Source organism: Macrobrachium rosenbergii, chromosome 41 (genome assembly GCF_040412425.1).
Source record: "Macrobrachium rosenbergii isolate ZJJX-2024 chromosome 41, ASM4041242v1, whole genome shotgun sequence".
NCBI lineage: Eukaryota > Metazoa > Arthropoda > Malacostraca > Decapoda > Palaemonidae > Macrobrachium > Macrobrachium rosenbergii.
In genome coordinates, this window is record NC_089781.1 from 29,814,541 (window position 1) to 29,834,122 (window position 19,582).

Below are 19,582 nucleotides of genomic sequence, written 5' to 3' on the forward strand. Positions count from 1 at the left end.
CAAAAATGATAAGAAAACGTTCGACTTTATTCTATCTTTTACTTTGCTACAACCTTTACTTTTACTTTATTTGTAAAACTCTGATGCCACACTAATCAATAACAAACTGAAGGTTTACTTTAGGAGCAGAGTGCAATTTAGAATATTCAATAAAGGGTAAACTTGTTTGCAAATTAATTATTGCTCAAATACTTCCTAAGTACTGTTTCTACCCATTCTTTATTCGATTTACTTTACTGGGGTAATAAGGCGCTCAAAGAAAATAAACAAAGAACACTTCAAAATTTCAAAATAACAACAAAATAAAACATACAAGTCAGAATTTAAAAGGAAACAAATGTAAACCCACTGATTCCTTAATGCTATCCTGGAATTACAGGCATGCTATTAGTTGTGCCTTGAAGAGACGGCATTCGTGACAATACACTGTAGGTATTAAATAATATCCCCTTTACCAAAATTGTAATAATAGAATTCAATTCTTCTTTTCAATCGACCTCCAATTGTTCACAAGCTCGACGAGCATAACTAATATTTCCCACGAACGCTAATCTGAAGGGACAAGAACTTGACAGCTGTGAGGCAGAGAGATTATTCGCGGGTTTTAATTCGCCAACTTAAACGACGCTAAATTTTTACGTCTGCAGCTTACAACTCGGGTGTAAGCTATAAATAGACTACTCGACTTATGAATGGGAGGATAAACAAATGAAGGGGAAAATGGACAAGGATAACATTCTCCACAGGGATAATTAAAAAAAAAAAGAAATGTAAATAAAAAATAAAGGAAACTACACAGAACAACAACGAAGGATATTACTTCCTACTAAAAGGAGGGCCGCACCGCGGTGATTAAAAAAGGCAACGTTAAAATTCGTAAGGGCAGGAGTCTTGTGACTCAAGATTCGTTAAAAAAAAAGAAAAGATTAAATGCAAAAGTAAATAATATACGTAGAAAATAAAGGATAACAGAGTGAGGTATTTATGATTTACTTCTTTATCTAACTTCCGTCGCCAACAGACGACGGTCAGAGCTAACTCTCAGCCCAAGGGCGGGGGAAAAGAAACCCAAAGGGGCGCGACCCCTTCAGGAAGAGTTGACACGCCTGCCTTGTGCCAAAGGACGGGCGTGAGGGCGTGCCACTTCCCACTCTGTCTCTCTTACTGCTTCAAAATAAAATGATTTATACATTTCAAAGGGGATGATATCCCATATATTAACTGCCGCTTGCGGTGGTAAAGTAAGGGAAAGTGTGAAGGAAAGATCGATAGAGAAGGATGAGGATAGAGATTCCAAAGGAAAGGAAGAAGATAGCGGAAGGCCTTGGCATCCTCTCCTGGATGAAAGGTGCCAAGACGTTTAAAATGAAGAAGGGGGCCCTATGCCAAGTTTGCACAGGGGCCAGAAGAGCTCGGGGCTCCTTGTGGACTACCTGCGATCGCCCACACCCGTGGTAACTCCACCGCATGAACCTCTCCTTGGACCGTTGTCCTTGGCGGGAATCGGAGGCCCGAGGCCAAAGGGCGGCAAGGGTGCCATCTGGGTCAGCTGCTGCGACAACTGACCCAGGAATTTTGTTCGCCATCTCGGACATTAACCGGCGCAGATCGCAGAGTTCATCGGCCCAGGAAGGCGGGGCAGAATCATGACTCGTGGAAGAATCTGCGGCGGGCGGCGAGAGAGGGGACGGCCCGGGGGCGGGGTCGACTTGCTTGCAGGGGTGACCAGCTCAGGCACTGACATTGGCACTGGCGCTGGTGGCGATGTGGTGGTGGTCTCGTCTGTCTGGACGGACGGGGACTGGCACTGCTCAGTGCGCCGAAGGGGCACTGGCAGAGGAGCTGAAGGCCGAGATTCTCCTGAAGGGAGATCTGGCTGAGGCCTCGGCACTGGCACGGATGCCGTGCCGGGCACTGGACTCGGATTTGGATGATTTATTGGGGAATGGGGACCCCGGAATGGTGGTGGCTTGAAATGGGACGTAAAGTCTTGGCCCAGGAGGACGTCATAGTCTCCTGGAATGTGTTTCACTACTGGCGAGACGAAGGGTCCTGGCTCTGTGGGGTCGGGTGACCCTCAGTTGGACCGTAGGGAGGATCATTTTAAAATTGTTAATGCCCTCAATGGTGACGAGCTTGCGTCGGTCTATTATAGCTCCATAGGGAACTTTGTCCCTCCTTATGAGGGAAATTTGCGCGCCAGAGTCGTCAAATGCCTTGACCTGGCGTGCGGAGTGTCTACCTCGAGGAGGTGCCACATAGATGGGACCCTCGGCAGGAGGGCCTAAGGACTCGGGATTCGTTACTGCCATAAACCTTGCACACCGTGCAAAAGGTTTGGCTGAAATCTCTTCGCACTGCCCCGGCAGAGGGCGCAGGCGACTTATTAGGGGGCTGTAAGGGAGAGAGAGACGCGGGTGGTTTACTGCGGCATTGCTCCTTGGCATGCCCGATCTTTTTACAGAACCCGCACACAACGGGCTTCTGTGATTGCCCATTCTTCGGCGGAGGGGCACCCGAAAGGAAGGCAGGTGGAGTAATTTTGCGCTGGAGGGAGCTCTCCTGGGGGTGATGAGTATCCCAGGAGTCGGCGATGCGACAGCATTCCACCAACGTCGTAGGCTCCCTCTCGGCGACGTGCGTGGCGAGGGGAGGGGGTGTAGAGTAGAAAGTGCTCTATTTTTATCTGTTCGATTGCCTCGTTGAGGGTCGTAACCCCCACGGACTCGAACCATTTGGCACGGGCACGCTCGGACTGGTAGGCCCAGTCTGCCCAGGTCTGGTTGGCTTCTTTCACTTGCCCTCGCCAGCGCCTCCTCCAGCGTTCAGGGGTTATCTCGTACGCCTTTGCGATAGTCTGGCGTACGACCCCCGAATTTTCCTGCTCCTCCGGCGGGAGGGCTTTGTAGGCAATCAAGGCCTTCCTCCAAGGAACTTGCCCAACACCAGGAGAGTTCGGCTGCACTCAGGGCAGGCCTTCAAAACTGTCTCGGCGCTGTCGAGCCACACCTCGGGCTCGGCCTCCGTCCACTTCGGCATGCAGGCGAGAGCCTGGCTGAAGGCACTCATCCCCTGGGGGCAGGGGAGGCGAAGGGCCACTCTGTTGCAGCATGGCGAGTTCATGGGCACGCTGCTTGTCCCTTTCCTGTCTCTCTGCTGCTTCTCGTCTCTCCTGAGCCTGTCTTTCTGCTTCTCGTTCCTGCCGTGCGGCTTCTTCTCGTCTCTCCTGAGCCTGTCGTTCTGCCTGTATGGCGTCCATCCTCTCCTGTACCCAGTCTCTTAGTTCTCTCCCGGAAAGGCCGAGTTCCTTCCCTGAGGACATGAAGAACTTGAAATCCTCGCTCTGCTGAGACCGTGTCGACATTTTGCAGGCGGGAGAGGACGCTAGTAGCACACAGAATTAATTTCCCAGAGCTGTGAGAATCTTGGACCCCTTTCCAAAGGACGTATGATTGGTCTCCCGATTTACCGACGGAGCGGGCTGATTGGGGACGATGGGTTAGCAATGATTGGTCTCCCGATTTACCGACGAAGCGGGCTGACTGGGGACGATGAATTAGCGATGATTGGTCTCCCGATTTACCGACGGAGCGGGCTGATTGGGGACGATGAATTAGCAATGATTGGTCTCCCGGTTTACCGACGAAGCGGGCTGATTGGGGACGATGAATTAGCAATGATTGGTCTCCCGGTTTACCGACGAAGCGGGCTGATTGGGGACGATGAATTAGCGATGATTGGTCTCCCGATTTACCGACGGAGCGGGCTGATTGGGGACGATGAATTAGCAATGATTGGTCTCCCGGTTTACCGACGAAGCGGGCTGATTGGGGACGATGAATTAGCGATGATTGGTCTCCCGGTTTACCGACGAAGCGGGCTGATTGGGGACGATGAATTAGCGATGATTGGTCTCCCGATTTACCGACGGAGCGGGCTGATTGGGGACGATGAATTAGCAATGATTGGTCTCCCGGTTTACCGACGAAGCGGGCTGATTGGGGACGATGAATTAGCAATGATTGGTCTCCCGGTTTACCGACGAAGCGGGCTGATTGGGGACGATGAAGTAGCAATGATTGGTCTCCCGATTTACCGACGAGGCGGGCTGATTGGGGACGATGAGTTAGCAATGATTGGTCTCCCGATTTACCGACGGAGCGGGCTGATTGGGGACGATGAGTAGCAATGATTGGTCTCCCGGTTTACCGACGAAGCGGGCTGATTGGGGACGATGAATTAGCGATGATTGGTCTCCCTATTTACCGACGAAGCGGGCTGATTGGGGACTGAATGGAAAATGAATTGGTCTCACCAACGGACCGACGACACGGATTTATTGGGGACAAGAATAGAATATATAGGCGCCCGGGAATTTCCGCACAGATGACGTCTGATCAGCGAGGGCGCTAGTTTTAATGACTTATGGGAGAAGTGTTATTCTCAAGGGCAATTAGGTGGGTGGCCATCCCACATTCACAACAGATAGGCAACACACGCAGCCGTAGTAAAAGCACAAAACAAACACACAAAAGAAACAGAACAACACAGAACATATAATGTCAGACCCCCAATAATGCAAAACAATTTGGTAGAGCGAAGCAAATCAAACAAACAAATGTTTTCCTAACTGGGCCATGTCAAGGCCGTCTGCGCCAAATGAATGAACGACGTAAACACCCGGGGACTTCCCCGAACTGAGAGACAACGGTTGTTGACCCTTTTCGTCCTGGGCGTATAATATACGCTTTCGCTCCTATTTCTAAAACGAGAGAGAGAGGGTAAAATGCGTCAGCAATGCTAATCTGACTTTCGAACACGTGGTTGACGTCGAGGTCTCGCGCCTATATCTAATGATTCGGTTTCGAAATCACTCGTTTCTACAGGAGGAATATCGCACTATTCCTTTAATGATTTATCACCTGTATAACCTAATTGAATGGCATGCAAGCCGCGTGCAAAGGCTTCCAAAGCTAAGTTTCGGCGATTCTCTCTCGTTTTCCTCGGACATGCGCCCTACTATAAAGAAAAATTCCTAGGACTAGTCACGTTTTCTAAAAGCTTCCTACGCTAAATAAACACAGTTTACTTACGCAGAATTTCCTTGGCCTGTTGCGCTGGCTTTTCAAAGGTTCGTAATCTGTCTCGTATCCAGCTTAGCTGAGCTAATTGCTGATTTCACAAATTGCAACACAAACAACAAAGGGGAAGAGGGGATGCAATCATTACGAGAATCACTGGTCAGGTCGCCATTTTTATATGTTTATGGTGCAGGTGGATCTTATGACTCCACAATTATTACTTTACTCGAAAATGGCCTTGTAAGATACCCAGGACATATAAAACACAAACAAAAAGAAGTACACGGAGCGGAGGGCTCTTCACTGGGGAAGTGCGTGAAACACGTGGATATAAAAATAGTTATATTTGATAGCACACAAGGTCAAAGGAAAATTAACTGAAAATACGGTAAATTACTGCCTAGAAGTCCTCCCGAAGGGGAGCTTGGGAATGCCAGGAACACGGACCAAGGATAATTCTGCTACAGGCGTCTTTCTGAAACGATATTTGGACCCACGTTACACATCTAATGCTGGAATTTGGGAATTGAATTACTCGAGGGGTGCACTGAAGGCGCCAAGGACTCCCCGAGGCGTTACTTGTGACTCAGAGGAAAGAAGCTGTGAACACGTGGGCCTGGCTTGAACCAAGGAATATCAGGGAACACAAAGTTATAGGCCCAGAGATTAATAAATGCAAAAGGGCTAAGTAATCGTGACTAGCAACTCGTTTTGGGTACATTACCACATTTGTAGGGGCGTAGGGATGACGACGTCTTCTGCTGAGAAACACGTGTGGGAGCGTGGACAAATGGTAGCCTCCCTCTCCAAGGTATTTCTTCAAGTCGTAGATTGGGGCGGAAAAGGGCGCCCTTGGGATGATGAAAAGGCCGCCGTTTAATGTCAGCTCGCGTTTGGGAGACTTGCAATCCCCTTGCAGTCTTCTAAGGCCACGTGGAATGGAAACACGGGCACACAGGGCGGGCGATGGGATCCACGTGGCGGCGGCGGAAGAGGAGGGCAGGGGGCAAAGGACCGAGACTTGACTTGTTCTCGGCTTAAACTAGCAACGCGTGTGAGGGGAGAGCTGTCCTGGCCCTGACCTTTTATTGCTTCTGGACAGGGGTAGGGGGCGATGTCTGACCCAGGTCGCCGACCCGGATATCATAGAAAACGATTTTCTTTCCCTGTACCAAAGAAAACAGTGCAAAGCCAGTTTACTGTCCCCAAACTATTATATTCTCTGAGCCCCTATACCCCGACCTTCAAAGGTTCAAACCAACCCAAAGCAGGGAAGGAGAACAGTTTCCTAGCGGATTTTGGCGCTACTCTTTACAATATATATATATATATATATATATATATATATATATATATATATATATATATATATATATATATATATATATATATATATATATATATATATATATATATATATATATAGTTGTAATTTTAAAGTTAGGGACTTGCTAGATAGATGGGGTATACTAGGATGATACATAACTTGCCTTAATTACCACAAAAATGTGGACTCTAGCCTTAAGAACAGCTAAAATTACAAACAACAAAATATGGCTGAAGCCTACATCAAGAGGAGTGATTAGATAAACTCTGGGGTTTAATTTAATTCATTATATTTACAAAAGGAAACACATTAGAAGAATGGTAGTGAAATTCTGGATTAATGAGGTGAATGCAAATGACGGGAAATTTCATGGAGGGAATACAAATGGGATGCCTGCTTCAAAAGGCGTTGATAACGGAGTATTGACCACTACACACACAAAATGATACGCAGATCCACAGTTGAATATTCCTAATCTGCAACTGAAACACTTACGGTTACTCAACCAAAACTAGCACTGTAATGAAGGAATCGAGGAATTGCATAGAAGATGCCTAGCCTGAACTCAGTTCCAGTGACTTGAACATCATACGCTTACATTACACTTCTCGTAAATGCTTTGCAAATTTAACAGCACAAAATATAAAGCAATACAGGTCTCATTGTAGGTATATTGCACCATGAAAAGGAAGAACTTAGCTGGAGGAGAATAGAGACGTGGCCGACGAAAAACCTTAAATCCTGGTACATTAGCTTTCTTTAGAAGCTGAAGTTCTCTTCTTAGGAGGGCCAGTGAGAGGGAGGGCAAGTGAATTAGTTTACAACAAAAGTTACTTTTGGATACTGCCAGCCATGTGTTGAAAATAGGCAGTTTAATGGAGCAAGTACGTCTTTCTCTTCCTAGATGGCATTGTGACCACTCTGCCCACATGGAAATGCAGGCAGCATGGCTCTGATTTCAAGATGGTGGAACGCACGTGCTCAGCACGCCAGCTGACCTGCCTCAGGCGATGATTAGCTCTGGTCAGGTCTGCAACTGGAATGAAGAGATTTCCGATAGCACTGTGGACAAGAAAGAGATTAAAGTGGTATTCCCCCCAAAGGCAGTAGTGAGAAAGGTTTTAGAGGCGAATTTGCCTACAATGAATCATACTAAATTGAATTCATTGATTACTTAGTCTTTTTCCTTTGAGTTATTGCATTAAAGATGGCGTATGAGGAATACTCTTATAATATATATATATATATATATATATATATATATATATATATATATATATATATATATATATACAGTATATATATATATATATATATATATATATATAAGTATATATATATATATATATACAGTATATATATATATATATATATACAGTATATATATATACAGTATATATATATACAGTATATATATATATATATATATATATATATATATATATATATATATATATATATATATATATATATATATATATATATATATATATATATATATATATATATATATATATATATATATATATAAGGAATACTCTTTATATATATATATATATATATATATATATATATATATATATATATATATATATATACATATACACATACATATTATACATATTGAAATCTTCTGTATTGTGGTTAAAAAATTGTGCTACGACAGATTCAGGTTCATAAACGAAACATAAAAAAATAATAGGTTATGAGCTGAGGGAAGGTTACATTTTTATGACTGTTACACCTACAACAAAACACTTTTACTGTTACACAAGTGTTTAACCCCAAAAATATAATATACAAACAATTTCCCCAGTCCCATATACACCACATAAAATGCCTACGAAATAAAATGTCAACTCAAACTATATAAAGGCTTGCGCAACCTAGTACTGCCCTTATGCTAAAACACATGTAATAAAGGTCTTTCATTATCTTTCGACGTATTTGTCTATGTTTTTACATTTCTACAACAAAATCTTAATACTCCATTTTATTCTTGTTTGTTGTTCATCTGGTAAACTAAGATACTCTCCACTAAATTCCATCCTTTTCTCTCTCCTCAAAACCAAATTCAATCTCTCCACCTCGAGAACGTAAATTTGCATTCCATAAGCTCAATTTCAGCAGGGAAGTTCCTTTGACGCCCTTGCTGCCTGCACACGAAGAGCTATTGCAGAGTATCAGCATCCACGTTTTGGCTTAGTTTTCCGACTCCGGTTTTGTTTATTAAAGAATATATATCTTTTGGGTACTGATTTATCTCTTTTAGTTACTTTCTTAAACCTTTATTCTTCTCCTTCGTCAAATATTAATGACCTAATAGAATTTTTCAACAGCAATATCCGCTCCTTCCGAATAAGAAAAAAGAGTGATAATGATTACTCAGCGTGAAAAATCCCAGTTAAGTAAACGATCCCTGTAAAGAACTAATAGCCTTAAAGCGAATTATTCTCTTGTTGGTTTCCTTTTTTGCACACTACACTCTGCTGGCCAAATAGACTACTCGGCCACTGAGGCTAAATATACAACCTCTCTTTCTCCAAAGAACTGATTTTGTCTTTGCCTCTTGAAATCGCTTTTCATAAAGTTTATCCATTCCCTACCTTTTATGTAATTTCATGATTTCAATTCTCAAATGCACTTGATACACACTCAAGTAGATTTAATTTTATTTCTTTATCTAATTTTCTTTTACTAAAAGAGAATTACAGACGTCTTTCTTGACTGTTAAGAGATGAATATAAAGTTGCATCTGAGGCAGAAGAAGAACTGCAGATGTATACATTTGCTTATATTTATTTATGTTGAGGTTCTGCTAAATAAATGTATAATTTAACAACTCGTATTTGGCAAAGAGAAAATAGAAGTATAGGCGTACTAGGATAATGTCACAGAAGAATGGACTTTGTATACTGAATGCAATGACGTTGGTAGGAATAGATAATAAATTTACATAGTTCTTGTCTTGTGTTATTGTAAGTGCAAGGAAGGTGTGAATAAATCGATGTATGAATACAAAACTTAAATAAATGGAGGGAGGAATTGTGAAAATTAAGGTTTTCTGACGGAGATGAGAATTTCAGTTGCAATACAGAGAAGAGTAAGAAACAAAAAAGAAGATAAAATGAGGTCTAATGGAAAGTTTCTAGCAAATATGGATTAATCAGTCAATTAATCATTTCTTGTGGCACCCACGGAGATGCGTAGGGCTTCGATGAACTCACGCCACCGCATTCTGTCCTGGACTAACTCCTCAAGATCTCCCCAACACACGTCTCCTGCTTCCCGCCTCGTTGTCCTTAACCACGTCTCCTTTGTCCTACCTCTATCTCTTCTACCAAGGGCAACCCACCCCGGTGTATCTCGTACTACTCCCTGTCTTCTATACACATGGCCTAACCACTTCCAGCGTGAGAACCTAACATACTCATCGACTGGCTACACCCCTGTTACCTCTCTAATTCTGTTATTTGATATCCTATCCATCCAATTAATTCCTGATATTCCTCTGAGCTCCTTATTTTCAAATGCTAAGAAATTATTATCCGAAGTCACTGTACTGTACCATGACTCATGCCCATAAATCAAAATACTCCTGACCATTGCCTTATAAATTTTGATTTTTGAATGCACAGAAAAATTGCTATTATTCCAAGTATTTTTATATATTCCCATTGTCTGATGAGCCTTTTTTAATCTTTCCATAAATTCTGTGCTCAGAGAACCATCCTTATCTAAATAAGTACCTAAATATTTAAACTTATCCACTTGCTTTACAACCAAGCCTTCAATTAGACAATCCTGTGCATTTTCAATATTCATATTCATGATTTAAGTTTTTCCACTATTAATAACCAAACCAACTTTTCGATGTTCACTCACTAGACAATCCAGCACACACTGCATCTTTTCTGGTCCCTCACAGATCAAAACCATATCGTCAACAATCTAAGTCAAGAAGTTTCACATTTTCTCCCCAGAGTATACCTGCATCCGTTTCTCTTTTAACCCTTCGCATAACGTAATCCATGACCAATACAAACAACAGAGGAGACAGGATGCCACCCTGAATCACACCAGACTTGACTTCAAGCGGATCACTGAAACACCCATCAACCATCACTTTACCAGATGTGCCCTCATGCATGTTCATGATAACCGTCACAAACTTTTCCGGTATTCCATAATGCCTCATGATTTTTCCCATAGTGCTTCTCGAAATACTATCAAAGGTCTTTTCAAAATCAACAAAACAAAGACTTAACGGAGTTTTCAATTAATTTGCTTGCTGCAGTAAATGCCGAACTTTGAAAATCTGATCACTGCATCCCCGCCCCTTTCTAAAATCGGCCTGTTCATCCCTCAGAATACCATCAACCACTGGCTCCAACCTATTGTATTCAGCAGTACTCTACAGAAAATTTTCAAGGCTACAGGTGACAAAGTGATTCCCCTCCAGTTACCACACTACTCAGATCTCCTTTCTTTGGAACTTTAATGATCACACCATTCTTCCAACCTAGTGGTATTATCCCCTTCACCCATATCTCATTAAATAATATCTTCAAGACAAATACTAATCTATCCTCCTCCGCTTTAAACATTTCCAGGAATAAACCATCATCTCCCGGTGCCTTATAATTTTTTAACTGTTTTATTGCCTTAACTACTTCTAGCCTGATCTCACCTTCATCAGTATTTAAATCTTCCTGAGCAGGCGGTATAGACTATTCTGGGGGGACTGGTCTATTACGAACTGTTTCAAAGTGCTCTTTCCATCCATTTCTGATTTCAACATTTTTGGTCAATAAATTACCTTCCTTATATCTGACTGGTATATCCCCTACGCTGACCAGCACTACCAATTAGCTCTCCAATTGCTTTTTATGCTATCCTTTGACTCTGACCATCATTTTTATTAATTAATTTTTCAGTTTCCACAACCTTTTCATTAACAGATCTTTTATCTATCTTAGTTAGTCTTTTAACTTCTGAATCCAAACTCAAGTACTTAGTTCTTGCTAATTCAAAATCTTTATCACTAACAAAATGCATCTCACTCCTCAATTTTGCCTCGCCTCTCTCTTTGATCATACCCCATGTTTCCTCAGATATCCACATATTTTTCTCAATCTGAGTCTCCTTCTAATCGTACAACCAACAGCCTCATGCAAAGCTTTATTCACATCCCTCGACATCTCATCTACACTTCTCCCTCCCTCCTCCAACGTTTCCAACACCAAAAACCTGTTTCTGCATTCTATTCTAAATTCCTCCTTTTCCTCTCCTTCTCTTCTAAGCATATCAATATCATACCTATCAACAACAGGTTTTTCCCTTCTTCTGACTTTTTAGTTTAAGTCTTATTTTTGCAACGCTGACATGACGATCACTCACAATATCTGCTCCCCAGTTAACATGAACATCTAGCAAAGAGCTTCTATGCCTTTTACTAACAGCATTATGGTCAGTACGATTTTTATATTTTCCACACGGTGACACCCACGTCATCTTGTGTATATTGCGGTGTTGAAAAATTGTGCCCCCAATGACTAAGTCATTTGCTAGACAGAAACTCCCAAACCTTACTCCATTTTCACTCATCCTGCCACCAACACCCATCTTACCCATACAAGCCTCAAATCCCGCATTCGAGCAGCCCATGGATTATATCAGGTTTTGAAAACAATTCTATAAATTAAGAGTTAAAGGCAGGTGGATCTCAGAGCGGGAGACAAAGATTGATATACTCTAAGAAAAATCACTTCCGTGACGATGAAGGAGTTCTGGGAGTTAAAAATCCGATCCCACAGATATAGTTCGTTATTACAATCGTTGGAGGGATTCATGTGGATCTGAGAAAGGTCGGGGAACGACTTTGGAGGATTACAGACGAATGTACAAAATTGGAAAATCACAAAAACTGAAGAGATTGATTATAACTTAAGCAAAGAAGATGGGAGATTTTTAATTTCCCTTAAATTATTTTGGAGTATCGTCGGCCCAATGAAAAGAAAAAGTAGGGAAATATACCTCCAAAAATCTTTTTTGGTCTCGCCTTTAATTCTTCCAGATTTCCCAGTCACTTGAATAGAAGCCAATCATTTCAATGTACGACTTCCACTTACTCAGAAAACCTTTATCAGGGAAGAATCATTACTGTGAGAAGATTCACCTTCAGTTGAAACGAAATCTGAGAAATTATAGTAACGGGATGTATTGCGCTCGCCCAAGGAACTGAGCGCATTAGTTCCCTAGTCATTATGGGCATAATCTCTTCTGGAGCGAGACTGACAAGGAGAAAGAGGGGATTCGCTGATAAATCCATCAGTCTAATCGAGAGACGTGACAGAGACGTAGGCTTCCTGGTGATTAGCACCTGAGCGTATAATACGTGTTCTCACTCGGGTTCCTTTGTCGGCGAAGCAAATGTAATTATGACTGATGAGGGGCGACTCGTTAGTGTCGATATGTTAGGGTTTCAAAGTTGGATATTGGTAAAACTCATAACGGAATAAAAAGATAATAATGCTACGGAAAAAGACAAAGCTGTCTATAATGATACTCAGAAATGATAATTAAAATTCTTCTGGTGAAAATCAAGCCAATGAATGTATAAAAGGCAAAGAAATGTACGAGTTTTTCTGCTGCGGTAGTTTGATGTTAAAGAAATAAATCCAAAAAGATTATGAATGTTGTTTTAATGTACTCAGGTGTCTAATAAAATATACAGTAGATGCCAGTTTATGTAGAAAAGTTTACAATATTGATTCCATTTATATATTATTGCATTACCATACTCAGTAAGCTGTCAGAATACAAGCATCAATCTCTGTTTGGTTACTGGATTAAGAAGCTATCGTCTGTAAGAAAGATTTTTTTAACAGATATAGCTAAATGATCATAGAATAAAGAATACAAAAACATGATGATGGTTGTTGTTTATGACAATACAGTAGCAGGAACGACAATCTGGCCATTATACGAAAGCATCAAAAAGTCTGAAACTATTAATTGACACATTTCTTTACGTTACGACAAGCCTTTCTGTAAAATTAAGATCATACAAACTGGAAAATGTTTGTGTCATAAACGGCAAATAAAATCACTGGACTATGGAGTTCACAATATCCTAGGCAATACCCATGGGAATGTCAAGGCTTCCAATACCACCTGACAGAGTGGGTGGTGTGACTTTTTAATCAAGTTGTGATGAAGCAGTATATTGCATGCAGACGTGACTTCAAGCTTAAAACGATCACGACTCCATGTTATTGGTGAAATGCTGAGCTTTCGGTACGAGTCTATAGAAGAGAATTGTAGTAAGAGGCGTACTTTAGTTATACGAACAATAATTGTTCAATGCTAGCAGAATGAGTCCTGTATAAAAGAATTTTACATACGATAAAACAGTTATACAGAGCATAGTTTTAGCTCTTTTTTACAGAGGGTAGGAGAGACCATTTGGAACTTGAAGTTCGCAAAAGTTTTTCATCATTTCAGGATATTATGTTTCAATAAAACTAGCCTTGAGATCACTAAAAAAAATCAAGTTCCATTTGACCCACTCAGAAATACCTTAAAAGACAATCGTCTGAAGCTCACGAACTGTCAAAGAAAATTTAACTTTGCTAAAAATGACCTTCAGGCAAAGAAAACGTAGTTAATAAAGAACAATCCTCTGCTCAACAAGAGTCTCTGCAGATGTTGAGTGGAAAAGAGGGTGCACTATTTCCTTTTATCTTCTACAATTTCTTTAAAATGAACGCCATATTCTTTGGAAGCATGAACTTCAAGTCAATGGCCCCTGTAGGCTTCTTTCATATAAATATGAGTTTATCTTCTGAATAATAATAATAATAATAATAATAATAATAATAATAATAATAATAATAATAATAATAATAATAATAATAATAATAATAAAGAGAGGGATGAATGAAGAGGTCAGAAAGAACAACTATAATCCAATCTGCCGACACCACCAGCAACCTTGAAAATTTCAAGAGTTATATCATAGATCCCACCCAATGACCTCTAGCTCCGAAGGGAGTCAGATATAAAAATAAGAATACATATCACTAATCTGTTGTTTTGAAAAATGGACAAAGAGAATAATGTCAGCTATGGCAGAGTAAGCGTCTTTGAAGAGGGCAGTATGTATTGAAATATGTTTGAAAACCGAGTTTATTTTTCAGGATGGAAGGATAAAATTAATGAAAGTTTAAGCGAACAAAACTTAGGCAAACCCTTTACAAAACCATGGATTTGGGAAAATAAAGAAAGATGTAACCAAACATGACTCAGGGTTCAAAATGAATTTTTTTTGGTTCCGAGATAACCAACCATCAACATAAACCATAATATCTCTCTTAAGAAACTGCTGTAACCACCACTACCGCTAATAACATACAATGATACTGTCGAAACAGTTGTGAAAGCACAAATCACATTTTTATCCTTGTTTCCTCTAAAGAAAGATTACGCAGAGTCCAACTGGAATACTACTATTCACATTTGCATCAATCGTAAAGAGGATATTTATCAAAATTATCTTGTAGTACGGAAAGATATTACTTGATCCAGATGAACATAAAGTCAACAAGTTATAATGAAAAAAAATATGAGCAGTCCATTCAGTTTATGCTCGAGCGCAGTATATTTGTCTGATTTATTTGAATAATACTGTTTCAAAATATTAGCACTCGCTAGGCCCGAGTTCGAGTCTCCGGCCGGCTAATGAAGAATTAGAGAATTTACTTCTGGTGATAGAAATTCATTTCTCGTTATAATGTGGTTCGGATTCCACAATAAGCTGTAGGTCCCGTTGCTAAGTAACCAGTTGGTTCTTAGCCACGTAAAATAAGCCTAATCCCTCGGGGCTGTTAATCAGCTTAGTGGTCTGGTTAAACTAAGGTATACTTAACTTTTTTTCAAAAGAACATTGGGTATGTTGCGACTATCACAAAAGTAACACTGGTAACTGACGAAGTAATTGAAGACAAGAATGATCGTAGAATAACAAAAAGCTTGACGGTGATGATTCAATAGACACTGCTCAAAGAATAATATAACTGGAAATACTGGAACATGAAATCTACAAAATTAACAACTGACCACTCACAATAACAAGACACTTGTAAAGAAACCACTGGAATCAAATGCAAATGGATCTCACTCTTACAGCGCAGTGGAAAAAAATGAATGATACTTTTTCAGTCATTTTTGTATCTGGTTTGGTTCTTATTCAATAGCATTTGAATTCAGCTGTTTACATTTATCAAGTGCAAACATTTCCTCAGAAGGCTCTAAACCATAAAATCATATTTATCTTCTGTTCAGTTCCACACAAAATTCTGTAAAGTAATCCTGGAAATAAACGCAATCATTTCTTCTGTAGTTTCAACCACTGTTCACTTCAAAAGAGAGAGAGAGAGAGAGAGAGAGAGAGAGAGAGAGAGAGAGAGAGAGAGAGAGAGAGAGAGAGAGAGAGAGAGAGAATGTGCAACTGACGTCGGTGATGTTCCTCTGCAATATTCCCGCTGGCCATTTATCTTCAGTCCTCGAGAGTTTCATGCGCCGAATGGAATCTAGATTGTTGTTAACTAGAACTAGAGGAAATTTTTCTGTTTACTTGTCTAGTACAAAAGATAAATAATAAAAAAATTAAATAATGAAGCAAGAGGACGTGGAAGTTTTCAAGCACCGCATGGATACTAAGGAAAGCTGCTAAATTGGAATACATAACGAAATGGATGTATGTAACCCCATACATTCGAAGAAAGAGTATTGACAAATATAAAGATAAATACAGAGAACTGGACGAGAGTGGAGGCGCGATGTGCTTTAATTAAGAGTATAGTTTGCCGAGGGCCAATGGGTTAAAACAAATAAACTCTTGTGTCGATTGTATTCCACGAGGACGGATAATCTTTTTAGGCTCGAGCTCTGAATTCATGTTGCCAATAGAGACGGCGCCTCTTCTTCCATATTAGATAAATGAAAAGGAAAATATTATCTTTGCAGCTCAACGCAACGCTGTACGGTGGGTGTACTGTAAATCTTTTAAGAGGTTTGACTGAAGGTGGGATAGCAACAATTGATGTTCAATACTAGAACTGGCTTCGTCACGGAACTATGGGATAAATAGTTCCGTGACGAATCCCATTGGTCTTTCCAACAGTATTTAATCTGTTAGTCCACAAAATTTTAAAGAATATTTTATCAAATGAATACAATTCTTCTTGAAACTGATAATAAATGTGACGGGCCTTTAAAAGCAGATATAAAAATTTTTAAATATCACCTCATGCTTGACATCTGCTTCTAATCTTTGACTTTATATGAACAAGGATCTGTCCTTGGAGCACTGCTGGAAAGACATGCATCAGATTTTTGTAATTAGTCTTCTTTCTTCAAAATTGGATAAAAAAGTGACAAAAAACCCTGTTTATCATCGCTCATTCAGCGATTACTAATGCTGATTCTAAAAGTCTGCGAAATTATCAAACTGAAAATTTTTAAGCTTAGGTAAAAATTTGGATGTTACAAGAAAAGATACAAATGTTAGCTATGAAAAAATAAACAGACAACTGAACAAGGATCGTCCCTTCCCCTTACACAGTTTGAAATAAGCCAATTTTATTTTGCGTTGATCTTATGCTGATTCTTAAAGTCTGCCAAACTGAAAACCGCTGGGATGTTAAAAGACAATTCTAAACAGACAACGCGCCATGCATAAGCAATTTATATTTTGCGTTGATCTTACCACCAGAGAGAGAGAGAGAGAGAGAGAGAGAGAGAGAGAGAGAGAGAGAGAGAGAGAGAGAGAGATTTCCTCTTTCCTTATTTCTTCTACAAGCTGACTCGAGCATCATCTTGTGTTAGTTGGGTGTTTACTTGCATCTGCCTGCATGTCCTTACACTTGATTGTGTCAACAACGGCGCGGCTGAATGCGTGAACGTTATCCTGAGCGTGTCTACCCTTCTTGATGTCTTGCCTAATGCCTCGTTTGCACCAGCAGAGCAAGTCATGGCTCTGACACCCCTACGCATACAAAGATTATGATGTACTTTCGCATATAATTTCTCTTATGAATCCTACCATTAAATTTTCCCTCATATGAAAAGCGATTTCTCAATTATTATTATTAGCGAGGAGAGGCAGCATTGGGGAAGAGACTAGGTGAAATTAAAAGGAGAAATACGTAAATAATACAAATGTAAGATTTTAAAACTCTTAATGCCATTAATCCATTATTCTATCATGTTCGACTGCGAAAGGTAACAGAAATTCTAAGGCAAATTATTCAAGTAAGGCTATCTACTTCATTACGAAAATATACATGCAAAAATTGATAAAATGACATGAACTCTCTCTCTCTCTCTCTCTCTCTCTCTCTCTCTCTCTCTCTCTCTCTCTCTCTCTCTCTCTCTCTCTTATAAAAAAATCTCAGTTAAAGCAACGCCATTCCTAAGCAACGATAACGTTCCTAGTTTCACAGCTGCTGCCTTCAGGTGAATGTGACACAGATCTCAAGGGTATCTGAGCAAAGAGCAAAATCCCCATATTATTATGTAATAGGAATGGCGCATTTTTCCCCCTGACATTGGTTAAAACTCTTAATATCTCTTCCTGTATTGATTTATTTAGGAGTTAGTTATTTAGGAGTTAGTTAAAATTTTATCCAACACGTCAGGAGATCGGGAAGTTCAAGTTCATGGCATGTGTTCAATTTTCCCTGATATACTGTAGTGTGCGAAAGCCGTAGAGTTATATATTAACTGTATCAACAACCGCCCCCTCCTAATTTACAATATTTTTGCCAAGTTGCATTGTGGTTCATTTTCATTAATTTCATTAATAAATGCTCGCACTAACGAAGAGCAAATCAACAAATATATCTGCTATTTTCGATTCCAGTTCTGCATATTATGTTCTACCCTCTGTGTTTCCTTCCCTTGAAAAGTTATCAGAGTTGTTAATGGCGCCATTTATATTTACAAAAAAGGCAATGCTGATAGTGATGGAAACGATATAATGGTGAGGAGTGACTTCAGAAGCTCACTATCTTGTAGAGAATATAACTTGATGTTTATGATTTGTACTTTTGATTATGGAATGGCATATATACTGTACTCACTAACAAGTATTTTTTGAACACGGAATCTTGCACATGCAATGTCAACACCAACCTACTGGATTAATATTCCCCTTTCTATGTTAGTGAAAAAGGGCGTCATAAGTTTGCTATAAAAATGCGCAGAAACGTAGTGTAATACGCTATCCGGGTCTATTGAATAACTTTATATGGTCATATCTCGTTACTTTTAATCACATGGAAGTTATTCTTCGGAGTTACTTATCAGTGTATAATTATCACTACCCTGTAAATATGGAAATAAAACTCCAAATGCATACACTGCCTATTAGATGGCTTTGTTGTGGAGAGCTAATTATATATATATATTATATATATATATATATATATATATATATATATATATATATATATATAATTTAATACCCTTTTATTAAAATGCACTAAAAAGTAATAATTTTTTGAGACAAGGATTTTCTTGCAACATGTCTACAAAAATGCGTACACCAAACATGGAAAGAAATAGAAATAAAGAAAACATCTATTTCTTTTCTTGCAGCATTTCCTTCCCTGTTTAACTTTTATAAACATGATAATGATATTATATAGTGCATTTTAATAAAAATATGTTTAAAATTTATTTTTATTTTTTATTTTATACTTTTTAGTTTTGACGGAAATTGTAACCGATTTATATTGTAGTTAACGAAATTGATATCAGTTTTGAGGGAGGAGGAGATAGAAGGAAGGGAGGAAGAAGGAAGGTGAGGGGAAGGTGAGGGGAAGGGGAAATAGGAAGGGGAGGGAAGAGGGATGGAAAGGGAAGAGGATGGAAGGGGAGGTGGAGAGAAGGATAGGGGAGGTGGCAGGGGAGGGGAGGAAAATGGGAGGAATGGGATGGAAGAGGGAAAAGGGAGGAAGGGGATGGATAGGAGGGAGATGGGAGGAAAGATGAAGGGTGAGGGGAGGGTGAGAGGGGAGGTAGGGGAGGGTAGGAAAATAGGGGATGGAGAGGAGAGGAGGAGGAAGAAGGAAGAGGTAGGGGAGAGAGGGGAGGGAAGGAGGGGAGG